Source organism: Pseudophryne corroboree, chromosome 4 (assembly GCF_028390025.1).
Source record: "Pseudophryne corroboree isolate aPseCor3 chromosome 4, aPseCor3.hap2, whole genome shotgun sequence".
NCBI classification, from domain to species: domain Eukaryota; kingdom Metazoa; phylum Chordata; class Amphibia; order Anura; family Myobatrachidae; genus Pseudophryne; species Pseudophryne corroboree.
The window spans coordinates 852,110,419-852,128,383 of record NC_086447.1 but is presented as its reverse complement, the minus strand read 5'-3'; the positions used below and the strand labels follow the sequence as shown (position 1 = coordinate 852,128,383).

General features: G+C 44.5%; 1 long non-coding RNA gene across 1 annotated transcript in view; it reads left to right on the top strand.

Annotated features, from left to right (window-relative positions):
* The window catches only part of LOC134911835 (uncharacterized), a 143,970-nt gene extending 127,452 nt beyond the window's left edge, over positions 1-16,518 (top strand). The window contains exon 3 of the long non-coding RNA XR_010176883.1: positions 16,128-16,518. This is a non-coding gene — a long non-coding RNA (uncharacterized LOC134911835). The remainder of the gene's footprint in view (positions 1-16,127) is intronic.
* The last annotated feature ends 1,447 nt before the right edge of the window (positions 16,519-17,965 follow it).

The following is a 17,965-nucleotide window of genomic DNA, read 5'->3' as shown; positions in this document are numbered from 1 at the left end:
AATTGCAGTTAAGACAACATGTCCCTCAAGTAAAAAAAAACAATACTCAACCATGCTCATGGGCGGCTTGGTGTCCCCATGGGTGCCACAAGCCACCCAATGGTGTATGAGTGATCCGATACCTGCGTCCTAGGACATAGGTCAGATCACTACAGCAGCAGGAGGCGTCTACATGTAATAGGCGCCTTCAGCTGCATCACCAGCCCGGATTCTATCTCCACTTGTAACAGCCTGTTCACAGTGCATTCTGGTACCAGCCCTGATTCTGTCTCCACAGTTCCAGCCTAGTCACAGTGTATTCCAGTTCCAACTCAGATTTTGTCTCCACTGGTACCAGCCCGATCACAGTGCATTCCGTTCTGTCTCCTCCAGTTCCATCTCGGTTTAAGTTCATTGCAGTATTTGACCAGGTTTTGTCTCCATTGGTTCCAGTTCAACTGCAGGGCACATGCCTCTCAGCTCTGATCCAGACAGAACCTAACTCTAAACCTAACTCATGCTAAGACTGGTCTAGTGCTCTAACTCGACCATTTCTTCTCTACCAAGCCATAGACCGTACCCTGCCTAGTTTCATTAGCCTATGGTAAGAAACTTTAGTTTCCTCCACTCTGCCTCCAGTCCACCAACAGTTCCAGAATCCAGTTCAGGTCCACCAACTCCAAGCTAAAACATGACACATCAAGGCTATCTGAAGCAGACTCCATTTGCAGCAGCAAAGCAATGCAACAAAGCATTGAGAAAGGCAAGTCAGATGCTTGGTTTTATAGGGAGAGGAATCAGTAGCAGGGAAAGAGAAGTAATAATGCCACTGTATAGGTCATTGGTACGGCCTCATCTGGAATACAGCGTCCAGTTCTGGAGACCATATCTGTAGAAGGATATAAATACATTAGAGAGTGTACAAAGAAGGGCAACTAAAATGGTGCATGGCCTACATCACAAAACTTACCCGAAAAGGCTGAAAGATCATAACATGTATAGTATGGAGGAGAGAAGGGAAAGGGGGGACATGATAGAAACTTTCAAATATACCAAAGGTTTTAACAAAGTTAAGGAGGGAAACATTCTTCAAATGAAGAGAAGTATTAGAACTCGAGGACATACACTGAAACTGGAGGAAGGCAGGTTCAGGGAAATTTAAGGAAAAATTACTTCACAGAAAGGGTAGTGGATAAGTGGAATAGTCTCCCATCAGAGGTGGTAGAGGCTAAGACTGTAGAGCAATTTAAACATGCTTGGGATAGGCATATTAATATCCTTACAAAGAATTAAGGTTCAAAAAGGGTTGAGATTACCTAAAGGATAAAAAAAAAAGGGCAGACTAGATGGGCCAAGTGGTTCTTATCTGCCGTCAAATTCTATGTTTCTATGTTTCCTCACCCCGGTATGGTCCTTCCCCATCAGAAGATGTCACCTCTTGCCTGTTATTGAGGTTAATAATACCTTAGGATCAAAATTACCCCTAAATTCTGTGATTTTAGCTGTTTGTTTTTTTTTACCATCCAGATCCAAAACCAAAACCAGAAAGGGTGGTTTTGGCAAAACCAATCCAGATCCAAAACACGAGCAGAGACCCAGATCCAAAACCAAAATACAAAACCCGAAAAGTGTTCACTGCACATCCTACTAACCATACACTGAGAGACATGGGGCAAAATTTACTAAAGTTCGATTTTGGTGATTCAAGAGATTTGACATTCAATTTCCATTCGTTTTAGATTGAACAGATTTACTAAAGACAAAATCGAATGTCAAATCAATTCTAATGGCAGATTCAACTCATATCCTAATAGAAATTGAATTTCTGAAAAACATTGATGTTTTCCCATAGCACAACATAAAATCTTCTCATTTACTAAAATTCCATTTGAAATCGAACTCTAAATCGAACTCCAAATCAAACCTCAAATCCCCAAATGTTTAGAATGATGTAACACATTCGATTTTTTGCTTCACAACCCATTCTAATGGTAGGAAATTTATAGTGATAACTTTATAAGTACCCAAAAGCATGTAGGGCAGTGTGGAAGTAGTAATAATGAATGCCCAAGGTTATGGTATATTGTGCACCTAACTGCATAATGCAAATCACCACCTGACTGAGATAACCCTGGAGGATCAATCAGAGCACCATAAGCAGCTTTATGAGTTGAATAGTGCACATATTTATACTTATACACATCATACTTATTCCATTAATGTGCAATATATAGAACAAGAGCACAATACTGGCCAATTTGGCTGGAAAATATATAGAAATTTAAAATCATGAGTGTTGTAACTAGCTATCCTGATTCAACCCATGATGCCTACATCTTCAGCAATTCATCCCTCTTCAAACATTATTGTGGGACAAATGCCAGAGGGATGGTTGAAGTGTAAGATACCAGTATGTGCTAATAGAGCAGCTAATAGTAAATGTTACTATGTTGTTCTAATTTGTTGCCCTTCCACCAAAAAAGGGTATTTAGTCTATGGCTGTTGCTCTTGGCTTCTGACTCCTTTGTCAAATCCACAAACTCCTGCTGAGCATAGATACTTAGAGCCACCCAATCCATAACAGAATGCATCTTTGTTTTTGTTTTGTTTTGTTTTTCAATTATTTGGAATGCATATTATTATATCATTTGGCAAAATTGTGCTGTTGTGCTCTGCTGCCGTCTGTTGCATAATTGTGCATTAAATAAACCACTCCCTCCAGATTATGCAGAAAACAGGGAGCAGGCAGAGGGTTTATTTAACAACAACTGACTATGTGTGCACAGAAATTGGAAGGCAGGCAGTAAGGCAAATTAGGGCTAAGCTTATTGTCAACTATTTCAGCTGTTAGTATTGAAAAAAGGTGTATTCAGTTTTCAACAAAATCGAACTGCTTATCTCTACAAGATACTAATGCGCCCTGCTGTCTCCAAATCCCAGACACATGGCATCATGATGTCACGAAGACCAGGAAGCTATATTTGGCTCGCAGGCTGGTGTTTAAGGTACACTAAATACAGGTGACACCTGGCTTAGATATTGGCACCACTAGGATGTTCCAAGTGACGTAAAGTTCATGCATACAGATTGATCCACGCTAATTGTGGCTCCGTCTGTGCCCCAGCGTGCCCACCGAGTCCTGCCTATCGCTGTAAATGGGACACACATGTGTGTGAGACGCATACATGCCTCATTCACTACAATGGGAGCGTCTCTGTGCACTCCCATAGCTGGGCTACGCGCCGGATCGTCTAGTCCCGCCGGGAGTGCACGTTTGTTATGAAGCCACACTAGATGAGTGTGACTCCATCTGTACTTGCAGCTTGTTACTTCCATAGCACCATGTAGAGTTCCAGGGGTGACATCCACTCCATGTACCTTATGATGCAAGGACCGCGCCCTACAGTAACTCCAGCTTCCAGGTTAGGGAACACTGTACATTGAAAGTGCTCTTGAATAGATAGATGCCATTCAGGCACCATACTGTATGCTACAACCATGGCCAAGAATAAGCAGCAGCAAACTATTTAAAAATAGATTTACAATACATTTTTAAAAAGTATAGACAAATGTAAACAAATAAATAAAAATCTTTCAATTTACATTTCTGGTTTGTATTGAGAAAACCAAGATGTCAGTGTCTAGTTTATTATGTAGAAATATCTGGCTACTGTAGTCCTTCCCTTTCCATGCTGTATAATGGAACTGACCAGAGCCACTTTTAAAACAACCCAAGCAGCTTCTACGTATCATTTTATAGAATGTACTAGAAATTAGAGATGTGCACCGGAAATTTTTCGGGTTTTTCGGGTTTTGTGTTTTGGTTTTGGGTTCGGTTCCGCGGCCGTGTTTTGGGTTCGAACGCGTTTTGGCAAAACCTCACCGAATTTTTTTTGTCGGATTCGGGTGTGTTTTGGATTCGGGTGTTTTTTTCAAAAAAACCCTAAAAAACAGCTTAAATCATAGAATTTGGGGGTAATTTTGATCCCAAAGTATTATTAACCTCAATAACAATAATTTCCACTCATTTTCAGTCTATTCTGAACACCTCACACCTCACAATATTATTTTTAGTCCTAAAATTTGCACCGAGGTCGCTGGATGACTAAGCTCAGCGACCCAAGTGGCCGACACAAACACCTGGCCCATCTAGGAGTGGCACTGCAGTGTCACGCAGGATGGCCCTTCCAAAAAACACTCCCCAAACAGCACATGACGCAAAGAAAAAAAGAGGCGCAATGAGGTAGCTGTGTGACTAAGCTCAGCGACCCAAGTGGCCGACACAAACACCTGGCCCATCTAGGCGTGGCACTGCAGTGTCAGGCAGGATGGCCCTTCCAAAAAATACTCCCCAAACAGCACATGACGCAAAGAAGAAAAAAAAGAGGCGCAAAGAGGCGCAATGAGGTAGCTGTGTGAGTAAGCTCAGCGACCCTAGTGGCCGACACAAACACCTGGCCCATCTAGGAGTGGCACTGCAGTGTCACGCAGGCTGGCCCTTCCAAAAACCACTCCCCAAACAGCACATGACGCAAAGAAAAATGAAAGAAAAAAGAGGTGCAAGATGAAATTGTCCTTGGGCCCTCCCACCCACCCTTATGTTGTATAAACAGGACATGCACACTTTAACCAACCCATCATTTCAGTGACAGGGTCTGCCACACGACTGTGACTGAAATGACGGGTTGGTTTGGACCCCCACCAAAAAAGAAGCAATTAATATCTCCTTGCACAAACTGGCTCTACAGAGGCAAGATGTCCACCTCATCATCATCCTCCGATTCATCACCGTGTACATCCCCCTCCTCACAGATTATCAATTCGTCCCCACTGGAATCCACCATCACAGCTCCCTGTGTACTTTGTGGAGGCAATTGCTGCTGGTGAATGTCTCCATGGAGGAATTGATTATAATTCATTTTAATGAACATCATCTTCTCCACATTTTCTGGAAGTAACCTCGTACGCCGATTGCTGACAAGGTGAGCGCGGCACTAAACACTCTTTCCGAGTACACACTTGTGGGAGGGCAACTTAGGTAGAATAAAGCCAGTTTGTGCAAGGGCCTCCAAATTGCCTCTTTTTCCTGCCAGTATACGTACGGACTGTCTGACGTGCCTACTTGGATGCGGTCACTCATATAATCCTCCACCATTCTTTCAATGGGGAGAGAATCATATGCAGTGACAGTAGACGACATGTCCGTAATCGTTGGCAGGTCCTTCAGTCCGGACCAGATGTCAGCATCAGCAGTCGCTCCAGGCTGCCCTGCATCACCGCCAGCGGGTGGGCTCGGAATTCTGAGCCTTTTCCTCGCACCCCCAGTTGCGGGAGAATGTGAAGGAGGAGATGTTGACAGGTCGCGTTCCGCTTGACTTGACAATTTTCTCACCAGCAGTTCTTTGAACCCCTGCAGACTTGTGTCTGCCGGAAAGAGAGATCCAAGGTAGGTTTTAAATCTAGGATCGAGCACGGTGGCCAAAATGTAGTGCTCTGATTTCAACAGATTGACCACCCGTGAATCCTTGTTAAGCGAATTAAGGGCTCCATCCACAAGTCCCACATGCCTAGCGGAATCGCTCTGTGTTAGCTCCTCCTTCAATGTCTCCAGCTTCTTCTGCAAAAGCCTGATGAGGGGAATGACCTGACTCAGGCTGGCATTGTCTGAACTGACTTCACGTGTGGCAAGTTCAAAAGGTTGCAGAACCTTGCACAACGTTGAAATAATTCTCCACTGCGCTTGAGACAGGTGCATTCCACCTCCTATATCGTGCTCAGTTGTATAGGCTTGAATGGCCTTTTGCTGCTCCTCCAACCTCTGAAGCATATAGAGGGTTGAATTCCACCTCGTTACCACTTCTTGCTTCAGATGATGGCAGGGCAGGTTCAGGCGTTTTTGGTGTTGCTCCAGTCTTCTGTACGTGGTGCCTGTACGCCGAAAGTGTCCCGCAATTCTTCTGGCCACCGACAGCATCTCTTGCACGCCCCTCTCGTTTTTTAAATAATTCTGCACCACCAAATTCAAGGTATGTGCAAAACATGGGACGTGCTGGAATTTGCCCATATTTAATGCACACACAATATTGCTGGCGTTGTCCGATGCCACAAATCCACAGGAGAGTCCAATTGGGGTAAGCCATTCTGCGATGATCTTCCTCAGTTGCCGTAAGAGGTTTTTAGCTGTGTGCGTATTCTGGAAAGCGGTGATACAAAGCGTAGCCTGCCTAGGAAAGAGTTGGCGTTTGCGAGATGCTGTTACTGGTGCCGCCGCTGCTGTTCTTGCGGCGGGAGTCCATACATCTACCCAGTGGGCTGTCACAGTCATATAGTCCTCAGTCTGCCCTGCTCCACTTGTCCACATGTCCGTGGTTAAGTGGACATTGGGTACAACTGCATTTTTTAGGACACTGGTGATTCTTTTTCTGAGGTCTGTGTACATTTTCGGTATCGCCTGCCTAGAGAAATGGAACCTAGATGGTATTTGGTACCGGGGACACAGTACCTCAAACAAGTCTATAGTTGACTCTGCAGTAATGATGGATACCGGAACCACGGTTCTCACCGCCCAGGATGCCAAGGCCTCAGTTATCCGCTTTGCAGCAGGATGACTGCTGTGATATTTCATCTTCCTCGCAAAGGACTGTTGGACAGTCAATTGCTTGGTGGAAGTAGTAAAAGTGGTCTTACGACTTCCCCTCTGGGATGACCATCGACTCCCAGCAGCAAAAACAGCAGCGCCAGCAGCAGTAGGCGTTACACGCAAGGATGCATCGGAGGAATCCCAGGCAGGAGAGGACTCGTCAGAATCGCCAGTGACATGGCCTGCAGGACTATTGGCATTCCTGGGGAAGGAGGAAATTGACACTGAGGGAGTTGGTGGGGTGGTTTGCGTGAGCTTGGTTACAAGAGGAAGGGATTTACTGGTCAGTGGACTGCTTCCGCTGTCGCCCAAAGTTTTTGAACTTGTCACTGACTTATGATGAATGCGCTGCAGGTGACGTATAAGGGAGGATGTTCCGAGGTGGTTAACGTCCTTACCCCTACTTATTACAGCTTGACAAAGGCAACACACGGCTTGACAAATGTTGTCCGCATTTCTGTTGAAATACTTCCACACCGAAGAGCTGATTTTTTTGGTATTTTCACCAGGCATGTCAATGGCCATATTCCTCCCACGGACAACAGGTGTCTCCCCGGGTGCCTGACTTAAACAAACCACCTCACCATCAGAATCCTCCTGGTCAATTTCCTCCCCAGCGCCAGCAACACCCATATCCTCTTCATCCTTGTGTACTTCAACACTGACATCTTCAATCTGACTATCAGGAACTGGACTGCGGGTGCTCCTTCCAGCACTTGCAGGGGGCGTGCAAATGGTGGAAGGTGCATGCTCTTCACGTCCAGTGTTGGGAAGGTCAGGCATCGCAACCGACACAATTGGACTCTCCTTGTGGATTTGTGATTTTGAAGAACGCACAGTTCTTTGCTGTGCTTTTGCCAGCTTAAGTCTTTTCATTTTTCTAGCGAGAGGCTGAGTGCTTCCATCCTCATGTGAAGCTGAACCACTAGCCATGAACATAGGCCAGGGCCTCAGCCGTTCCTTGCCACTCCGTGTGGTAAATGGCATATTGGCAAGTTTACGCTTCTCCTCCGACGATTTTATTTTAGATTTTTGAGTCCTTTTTTTACTGATATTTGGTGTTTTGGATTTTACATGCTCTGTACTATGACATTGGGCATCGGCCTTGGCAGACGACGTTGATGGCATTTCATCGTCTCGGCCATGACTAGTGGCAGCAGCTTCAGCACGAGGTGGAAGTCGATCTTGATCTTTCCCTATTTTTGGAACCTCAACATTTTTGTTCTCCATATTTTAATAGGCACACCTAAAAGGCACCTCAGGTAAACAATGGAGATGGATGGATAAAAGTATACTTATGGATGACGAGTGACTGCCGACACAGAGGTAGCTACAGCCGTGGACTACCGTACTGCGTCTGCTAGTATAGACTGGATGATAATGATATAAAAAAAATATATATATATCACTACTGCAGGACAGGTATATATTATATAATGACGGACCTGCTGGACACTGTCAGCAGCAGACTCCTAAACTACTAGTATGAAGAAGATAGAAAAAAAAAAAACCACCACAGGTTGGTATACAATTATGGACGAGCACTGCCGACACAGAGGTAGCTACAGCCGTGGACTACCGTACTGCGTTTGCTAGTATAGACTGGATGATAATGATATAAAAAATATATATATATCACTACTGCAGGTATATATTATAATATAATGAATGACGGACCTGCTGGACACTGTCTGTCAGCAGAATGCGTTTATTGAATAAAAAAAAAAACACCACACGAGTGTTTAACTTTTTCAGGCAGACAATATACTGGTGGTCACTGGTCAGTCACACTGGCAGCAAAAGTGTGCACTGTTATGTACTCCTGCTATAACTGCTCCCCAGTCTCCCCCACAATTAAGCTGTGTGAGCAGTGAGCACTACTCAGCACAGTCAGATATACATAGATGATATTATCATGCAGCACACTGAGGCTGAGCACAGATATGGTATGTGACTGTGTATCGTTTTTTTTCAGGCAGAGAATGGATTTTAAATAATAAATAAAACTGGTGGTCACTAGTATAACTATCAGCAAAACTCTGCACTCTCTGAGTACTCCTAATGCTCCCCAAAATTACTAAAATTAAATTACTAGTAAATCAAGTGTCTCACTATCTAAACGGAGAGGACGCCAGCCACGTCCTCTCCCTATCAATCTCAATGCACGTGTGAAAATGGCGGCGACGCGCGGCTCCTTATATAGAATCCGAGTCTCGCGATAGAATACGAGCCTCGCGAGAATCCGACAGCGGGATGATGACGTTTGGGCGCGCTCGGGTTAGCCGAGCAAGGCGGGAAGATCCGAGTCTGCCTCGGACCCGTGTAAAAAGGCTGAAGTTCGGGGGGGTTCGGATTCCGAGGAACCGAACCCGCTCATCTCTACTAGAAATGCTATCTAGAAGCTTATTAGTTGCTATAGGCAACTTCTCCACGCTTTAGAATGTTCGATTCTGTACATCTCCCTGTACATTTCCTGTCTGTCTTCTATATGCTTGGACACCAAGTATATGTAACGTTGCCAAACAGTGAAATGAGCCAGCTCTGCGACATGAAGCCAATAGCTAGATAAATGCAGCAGCTGCCAGCGGTTCGTAGCACTGGCACTAAAATCCTACATTTATGTTCAACCTGTACAGCATGTCTTTTTCTGCTTCTCTCTTCCTGAAGTATTTTCTTAGCGCTTTAACCTATTTAAGCATGTTTAAAATTTTAACTCTGACTGCCAATGACTTCATTATTAGGCAGCTGATGTTTGCACTGAACAAACTAGTATAAATTGAAAAAGTAATTGGTTCTTGCATTTGAATGTTCTCTTCTAGTTTCTTCTAATTTGGCTGAAAATACGGATATGACAATTGTTTGTTACATAAAATTACACCTCAATACATTGTAAGTAGAATCAAGAACTACAGCACACTACAGTTTGGTGAAAAGTTAATTAGTATTAAATAAGGAAATCAAAAGATCTTTTCAAACCACACATACATACACAGTGGCGGAACTTGTGAGTGATGGGCCCAGGTACAAAAATATGTGGCTCCCCTCCGCTACCCCACTCCAAGATCATAATATGCCATATGGCAGAGGGTGACAGGGGGAGGCAGTGGGTGACAGGGAAAGGGTGATGGGGAGGGGCAATGGGTGACAGGGAGTGGGTGACAGGGAGAGGCAGTGGGTGACCAAGAGAGGGTGACAGGCAGTTGGTGACAGGATAGGGTGAAAGGGAGAGTCAGATAGGGAGAGGCAGTAGATGATGGGGAGAGGGTGACTGGGTAACAAGAAGTGGGTGACAAGGAGAAGGTGAAAGAGAGACCATGGGTGAGAGGTAGATGGTGACAGGCAGTGGATGACAGGGCGAGAATGACAGAGTGGGTGACAAAATGGGCGATGGTGAGAGGCAGTGGGCGATACCAGAGAGAGGCAGTAGGTGACCAGGAGAAGATGACAGGCAGTGGGTGACAGTGAGAGGCAGAGTGGATCCCCAGCATCAAATCCCCAGCATCAGATCCCCAGTGCTGGCGGCAAGGACAGTCTCAGTATGGAAGCCGGATTGGAGCAATTGGGAGAGGAGAAAGGATTGCGGCCCTTCCTCTCCCTCTGGCTGGATTGCACTCAGACAGCAGCTGCCAGCTCAGCCTTATTCAGCTGCTCTGCATTACTGGGGGACTGGCATTCCATAGTGTGGAGCAGGGACAGGCAGGCGGTGATGGCAGCATAAGGTATAATGTCTGACTCACTGTAATGCTGCGGGCCCCCTTCACTGCTGTGGTCCTGGTGCAATGCACCGCCAGTAGTTCCACCTCTGCACATACACAAACAAACAAACAAACTAATTCAGACCTGATCACTGCAGTGGCAGTGGTCATAGCCTAATGCCCATTGCGCAGCGGCCGCACTGCATGTGCGCATGCAGTAAGATGCGAAAGCATCTCACTGGTTTGATCACCTCTGCCTGATTGACAGGCAGAGGTGGTAGCGGGGCAGGAGGGGGCCGTGCCAACGGTGTTAGAACACCGTTGGTGGGGCATGGTCCGGACAATGCAGGCATGTCCGGATCATTGCGGGGGTGGGCTGCGGTGGCTGCGTGATGTCACAGGCAGCCGCTGCGACCCAGAACATGGCGGGTACTTGGTGGGTGCAAAAGCATCGCCGCCGTGCGATGCTTTTGCACTCGTGCGGGGGTGGAGGTTCTGACATGCGGGGCGGACTATCCGTTTGCTGGGCGTCCCCCGTATGTCAGAGAATCTGATTGCAGATGTGCTAAATTTAGCACATCTACAATCAGGTCTGAATCACCCTCCTAGGCACACACACACACACACACACACACACACACACACACACACGCCCAACTATCTTAGGTCATTATGGTACTATATAAACTTAGATTAAGAATCTTCTGCATTACTGAGACCATATCAGGGACAGCATGAGATAAAATATATCTTGGAATTAAAATCAATATTTAGCATTCTAGGCCTACAAAACCATAAAGCCCTTTTGCTCAATATAACAACAATGGGGGTCATTCCGAGTTGTTCGCTCGCAAGCTGCTTTTAGCAGCTTTGCAAACGCTAAGCCGCCGCCTACTGGGAGTGAATCTTAGCTTATCAAAATTGCGAACGAAAGATTAGCAGAATTGCGAATAGACACTTCTTAGCAGTTTCTGAGTAGCTCCAGACTTACTCGGCATCTGCGATCAGTTCAGTCAGTGTCGTTCCTGGTTTGACGTCACAAACACACCCAGCGTTCACCCAGACACTCCCCCGTTTCTCCAGCCACTCCCGCATTTTTCCCAGAAACGGTAGCGTTTTTTCGCACACACCCATAAAACGGCCAGTTTCCGCCCAGAAACATCCACTTCCTGTCAATCACATTACGATCACCAGAACGAAGAAAAAACCTCGTAATGCCGTGAGTAAAATACCTAACTGCATAGCAAATTTACTTGGCGCAGTCGCACTGCGGACATTGCGCATGCGCATTAGCGACTAATCGCTCCGTTGCGAGAAAAAAATAACGAGCGAACAACTCGGAATGACCCCCAATGTGCTGCATAATAACATCCCCAATATCTAGCCTAATAAACACTAAAAAAATGGTGTCCTTGGTCTAGGGCTGGTATTTGAGCAAATAACCAAAAACATTGTTCTTAGGAGCCCCAGGGGTTCATTCAGATCTATTGCTGCTGTGTGTTTTCGCACAATGGAGGATCAGGTAGTAACTGTGCATGCGTATGCAACACAATGCTCATGCGCGTTGGACAGCAACAAAGGGCATCGTCGTTCAGCGATGGGATGGTGCGAAAAATCCGACCGCACAGGCGTTCACAATGTGATTGACAGGAGGAGGCTGTTTGTGGGTAGTAACTGACCATTAACTGGGAGTGTCTGGAAAAATGCAGGTGTGCCCAAGAGTTTTCAGGGAGGGTGTCTGATATCAGCTCTGGCCCTGATCAGCCTGATGTGATCGCACTGGAGGAGTAAGTCCTGGGCTGCGCACACACTGCACAAAGTGGATTTTAGCAGCTCGGCGTACACATAGGATCGCACACTTGCATGGCGAATATACACTCCCTCTGGAGGCGGCGACTATCTGATTGCAGGACAGCAAAATTAGCAGCCCAGTAATCATATATGAATGAGCCCCTCCAAAGTGGTTATTAAGTTATGGACTCCATACATCAGCCACCGCTGATGTATGTAAATTAAACATTTTTAAAAATGCCTGATTCCCCAATGCCAACCAAAAAAACGGTGCGGGTCAAGAGAATCAGGATTTTTCAACATGTTTAATATTCACAATTCTCTGACCAGGCGGTTTAGGGATCGGGACTTTGCACCAATACATCTCTTAGGCATTGGGGGCTGGTATACTATCAGGGCTTTTAACTCTCTACATTATTGATGTTCTTGTGGTAAAGTCAGTTATAAAAGATTCGTAATGCAGTTAACTATAGCAGCCCTATGGCAGGTGCAGTGTCTCCGTCTGACCACAACCTCCTATGCTTGCAGCTGTGCGCTGGGAATGCAGACATTTGCGTTGACACAACAGCAACACTCCCATAATACTCCCACTGAACGGATCATTTTTGAATGCACTGTTGGCCTCTTTCCAGTCACCGTCCAGGTGATGCAGGTTTTTGTGTATGCACATTTGCAAATAATATCTAATCTATGTGAACATTGGTATTGTGGGCCGGATTCAGAGATGGACATAGTGTCAATGTTTCTACAGTTGAGCGATTTTTGCTACTGCACATGTGTGAAAAGTCCTGGAAACCATTATTGCACACCCATGACCCAAATGTCCAATTACGTTTCCAATTACTTACCACACAACATAGCTAGCACTTCAGACAGGGGCATAAGTTTATACCAAATGCCAGGAGGCAAAATAGACGGTGGTGTCCCCCTCCCAGTGGTTCTGGCTTACACATGTGCTGACGTCCGTCCGTCTGCTGAGAAGGGCAAAGGAGGAAGTAATGTGATTGCAATGCTTTACATGTCAGTGGTACCCGGGATGGACTTTTATGGAAGCCCATCCTAGGGACCACCAATTTTATGTATGGGAGAATAAAGATTAATTATCGTTGCTAATTGCGGCGACAACAAATCTTTATTTTTGGATGCTGGCTGCAACTGATAAAGCCATACAAAAATGTATTTAACAATTATTGCATTTCCTTAAAACAACTTCTGCTCTCCTTTCTTTCATCATATAAGACACAACAGCAGAGCTGTAGCTCACTATGGACCTTATTCAGCTTCAGTTGCAAAATTTAAAAACCGTAAATCAATTGATTATCATCAAACTGCGCATCCACTGTGAACGCAATGCGCGTGCATGAAGGCTAAATTGCAATCGCAATTTAGTGAAATGCAATCGCAATTTGATTGACAGGCAGTGACTGTTTGTGGGTGTTTACATGGCATTTGTGGGGAGTGGTTTTAAAAACGCAGTCTGAGCATAGCCATTTTCAGGGTATGTGTCTGACATCAGTTGCAATGTATTGCGACTAAAAACATGGCACCGGTGTGACTGCATTCTCATTATTCTGAGTAGCTGTTGGTCAACCACAATTGTCGATGGCGTATGCAATTTTGTGATTGTATCGGTGTGGCGTCTTTTACCTTTCTGGGGGGCTCTTCATATTCGATTTTTAGCAGAAGCAGGATTGAGAAAATCACAATTTCCCATCTCAATTGTCATCCAAGCTGAATGAGTTACTATATACAGACTTTGATGTGCCCCACTCTGCTGCTGGTATCACATATTCCAAGACTCTTCAGCCCAAGGGGGCTACCAAGGGAGCTTGTGAGAAAAGACAGCAGTCAGCAGTGACTGCAGCAAATCACTGAGAAATATGTGGAGAGAGATCTGTCCTAGCTCAGCAGCCCCATCGCCCCTTCCTCCTTGGTAACCCCCTGACAGCTGGACCCTAAGGCCAATGCTTCCACTGCCTCTGGTAGTTACACCTCTTACTTGAGAAGAGGTTTGTGATCCCTGGGCATTTCATAAAGCAAATGCAAAAAGGGACCAATTCATAGGCATGTTATGGGTGTGTCATGGGCGTGTCTTCTGTTTAGTTGGATTTCTGGAAAGTAGCTAGAGTAAACCCTACGCTATGCCACAAATGTCGATGGTTTGACCAATGTTGCATTGATGTTGGGGTGTTTACATTCTCCATGGCATTTGCACAGACCATGGAGCATGAAAGTGGGCGTCTCATTGCTCGTACACTCCGTCAGATGGTGAAGCACAAAGGGAAGGCTTAAGATTAATATTTGCATATTTCTGCAACCACTCTTAAGAGCGCAGCTGCGATCATGGCTGCATTACTGACCATCTCTGAATCACGCCCAAAGACAATTGCTTTGCTTCGATATACTGTATGTTATTTTCCTATTTATATATTGATGCTATCTGGACCGCAGCTAACTGTAAGTGAAGCATTTACTCATGCATTCTGTGGAATATTAGCAGAGGATGCCGTCTTAGCAGGCACAGTACAATACATTTTCTTTTCCAATTTATTGCTTTTATCCTAATTGGTGTCATGGAAACCAATCTTTGTTTAGTAGTCATGTAGAAGCTTGAAGGTCTCTGCTAAATGCTTTCAGTTGTAGTTAGTCACACACAACCCAAGCTGTTTTCCTTTAGTGTAGGGTAAGTTCCATTCTCTATCCGTAATGCAACAGTACACGTACAAAGGCACCTAGAGGAGTAATCACTACATGGAGATTACATTTATTTATATTAGTTTTAAAGAGAATATGTATAAAATGTTCCAGTGTACAGTGTAATACCTATTTTGTTTTTATTGAGTTGAACTTTGTTTCTCTCATTATCCAATACCAAGGGGCTAATTTATTATTCAGAAAGTCATAGAGAAACTGCCGTATTAGCTTGATTTTCTGAACTTTTAGTATGGGTGCAAAGTATTACAACTGTAGCTCAAACAGGGTCTAAAGTCCAGGAGAGGTGGTGGATCTCATGTCCCCTGCCACCTACCCCCACTCCCATTAGGCGGAGTCAGGGCCAGTGCTAGGATTTTCGACACCCCCCTACAAACTATAGATTTGTGCTCTACCTCCCATACTAAAGGGACAGTGCACGCCAAAGGCTTGCGTAGCAAAAGAGGGATGTGGTCTCAGAAGGAAAGGGCATGGTCACATTAATACCCCTAATAAAATAATATATTTCACATTACACCTCACATAGTACCCCTGATTCATATTACACCACATAGTACATAGACAGACCATAGTGCCCCTTATTCACATTATGTCACTCTGTAGTGCCCTGTATTCACCTAATGCTGCATAATAGTGCTCCTTATACACATTTTGCCACACAGTAGTGCCACTTATGCACATAATGCCCACAGTAGTGCCCCTTATACACAATTTCCGCAGTAGTAGTGCCCCTTACACATAATTCCCACAGTAGTGCCACTTATACACGTAATACAATAGAACTGGATCATGTTAGGGAGAGGCCATGTGACAACACACAAACAGACCCCACAGATGCCCTGGCCTACTAGGAATCTTATGACCCAATGAGCCCAATCCACCCCTGGGCATATGCATTCTGGATGGCAAATTGAGAAAGATCTCTTGCACCTAGAAGTGAGTAAGTGATGATGATGATGATGATGATGATGATGATGATGATAAAAAAAATAAAGTGGTGCAACATGCGTGGGTGTGCGTATTGTCACATTAGCATTCCATTTGCAGTTGTTTTACATTCGGGATGAGGTCATATTCAGAAAACATTTCAACATCCAAACCAATTAAATGTTAGTAGCTACACAGCTAAGGAATACTCTGTCAATGTTCTTCTGACAATGATCACACTTTGTTGTTTTGTCGTAATTTGTTGTATATGTTTTTTCCTATTGTTTTTGTAAATAAAGATTTTACTTTTATTTGTATAAACCAACCTATTCTAACTTTTTTTTTAAATTGTTTTATTTTTTATAATTTGTTTCTTCCACCAGTCATTTTCTGGAGCCAGGCCAATAACAAAGTTCATCTTTTCCTTCATCAGCACCTCACGAATAATGTGCCATCCAGCCATAAGATAATGACATTTATCTGACATTTTCAGTGCTAGTGGCAAATTTCTCTCCGATAGACTGTAAACGCATGATGCTGAAACAGAAAATGTACAGTAATTAGATGAGGAAAGCAAGACATTAACAGTTCTCTAAACAAGCTTCCCAGAATAAAATGGAAACGATCATTGTAGTTTGTGCATCTCTGTAAAATGATGTTCTATAACACTTTTTAATAACATTCTGGAGACAGACCAAGCGCTTTCAGTTACATTGATCTCACTGTGAAGGACGTTTGCTATGTGGAGGTGGTAGCAGGTGTTTCACCGGCAACAAAGTTACCATCATAATATCATTGTTTTGATAGTATGCCCAATAAATTTGTGTGCCAATTACAAGTTCCTTTCACAACATCATGTACATGAATAATTTACAAGAAAGGTTAAATAGTTTGAAAATGACAACACATCTGAATGCTATGGTGAAAAGATCTATGAAAAGAAAAATAACTAGTTCAACCTTTCTCCACTCTGTTAAATGTCATATTCCTGTCTTATGTCATACAAATAATTGCTAAGACATAAACACAGAGCATTTTTTTCACTGTTATTTAAGTGGACATAAAGCCTGAAAACTAGTTGGATTTACTTGAAGATTTTTTCAAAATATTATTACCTTGTGCTGTTCTACTGATAGGCCCTACACACTGGCCGATCCGCCGCCGAGCTGCCCGATGGGGGATACTGACGACGGGCGACCCGGCGGCGGGGGGGGGGTCAGTTTCTTCACTCCCCCCGTCACCCGGCTGCATTGAAGTGCAGGCAAATATGGACAAGATTGTCCATAATGTCCTGCATGTACAGCCGACGGGGGACCAGCGATGAACGAGCACGGGGCCGCGCATCGTTCATCGCTGGAGCCTCCACACTGCACGATATGAATGTTATCTCGTTCATTAATGAACGAGATCATTCATATCGTGCAGTCATGTCGGCCAGTGTGTAGGGCCCTTGAGATAGATAGATATGAGGTAGATCTGTAGATAGATAAATCTGTAGATAGATAGATAGATAGACAGACAGACAGAGATAGATAGATAGATAGATAGATAGATAGATAGATAGATAGATAGATAGATAGATAGACAGACAGACAGACAGAGAGGGACAGACAGATAGACAGACAGATAGATAGACAGATAAACAGACAGACAGATAGATAGATAGATAGATAGATAGATAGATAGATAGATAGATAAAATGTCTATCATAGACTGTTCTTCATTCATGCGCATACACCAACATCCATAAAGAAATAACTGACACTGACACCAGAATAATGTTTGCCAATAGAATTGTCAGCTTTTATTAAAACAAATGGTATGGTGGCAAGGAGGGACGGCCTATTTAAATAACGTCCCTATTTATTCTAACCTTTTAAACCTTTTAACTGTGGCTGACCAAAACACAAGAGGAGGCAAGAGCCCAACTTCAACCCGGCCTCCATCGCATAACAAGGGGGGTTTTAAGGGCCCAATTTCAGCCCAGCCCCCATCATTCACATCACAAGGGGAGGCTTTTAAGGGGCCCAATTTCAGCCCAGCCCCCCACTCATCACAAGGGGCCATAATGGGCCATTTGCCACCCCTTGTGTTACTTGCTCTTTATCGGGAATACCGTGGCCAACTCTCCACTCAAGGTATTCCCCAACTCCCAACCAAAGGTGCTCAGGTGTGTACCAACTCCACCGGAGACCGAAGCCCACCTGGTCCGATGGAACTC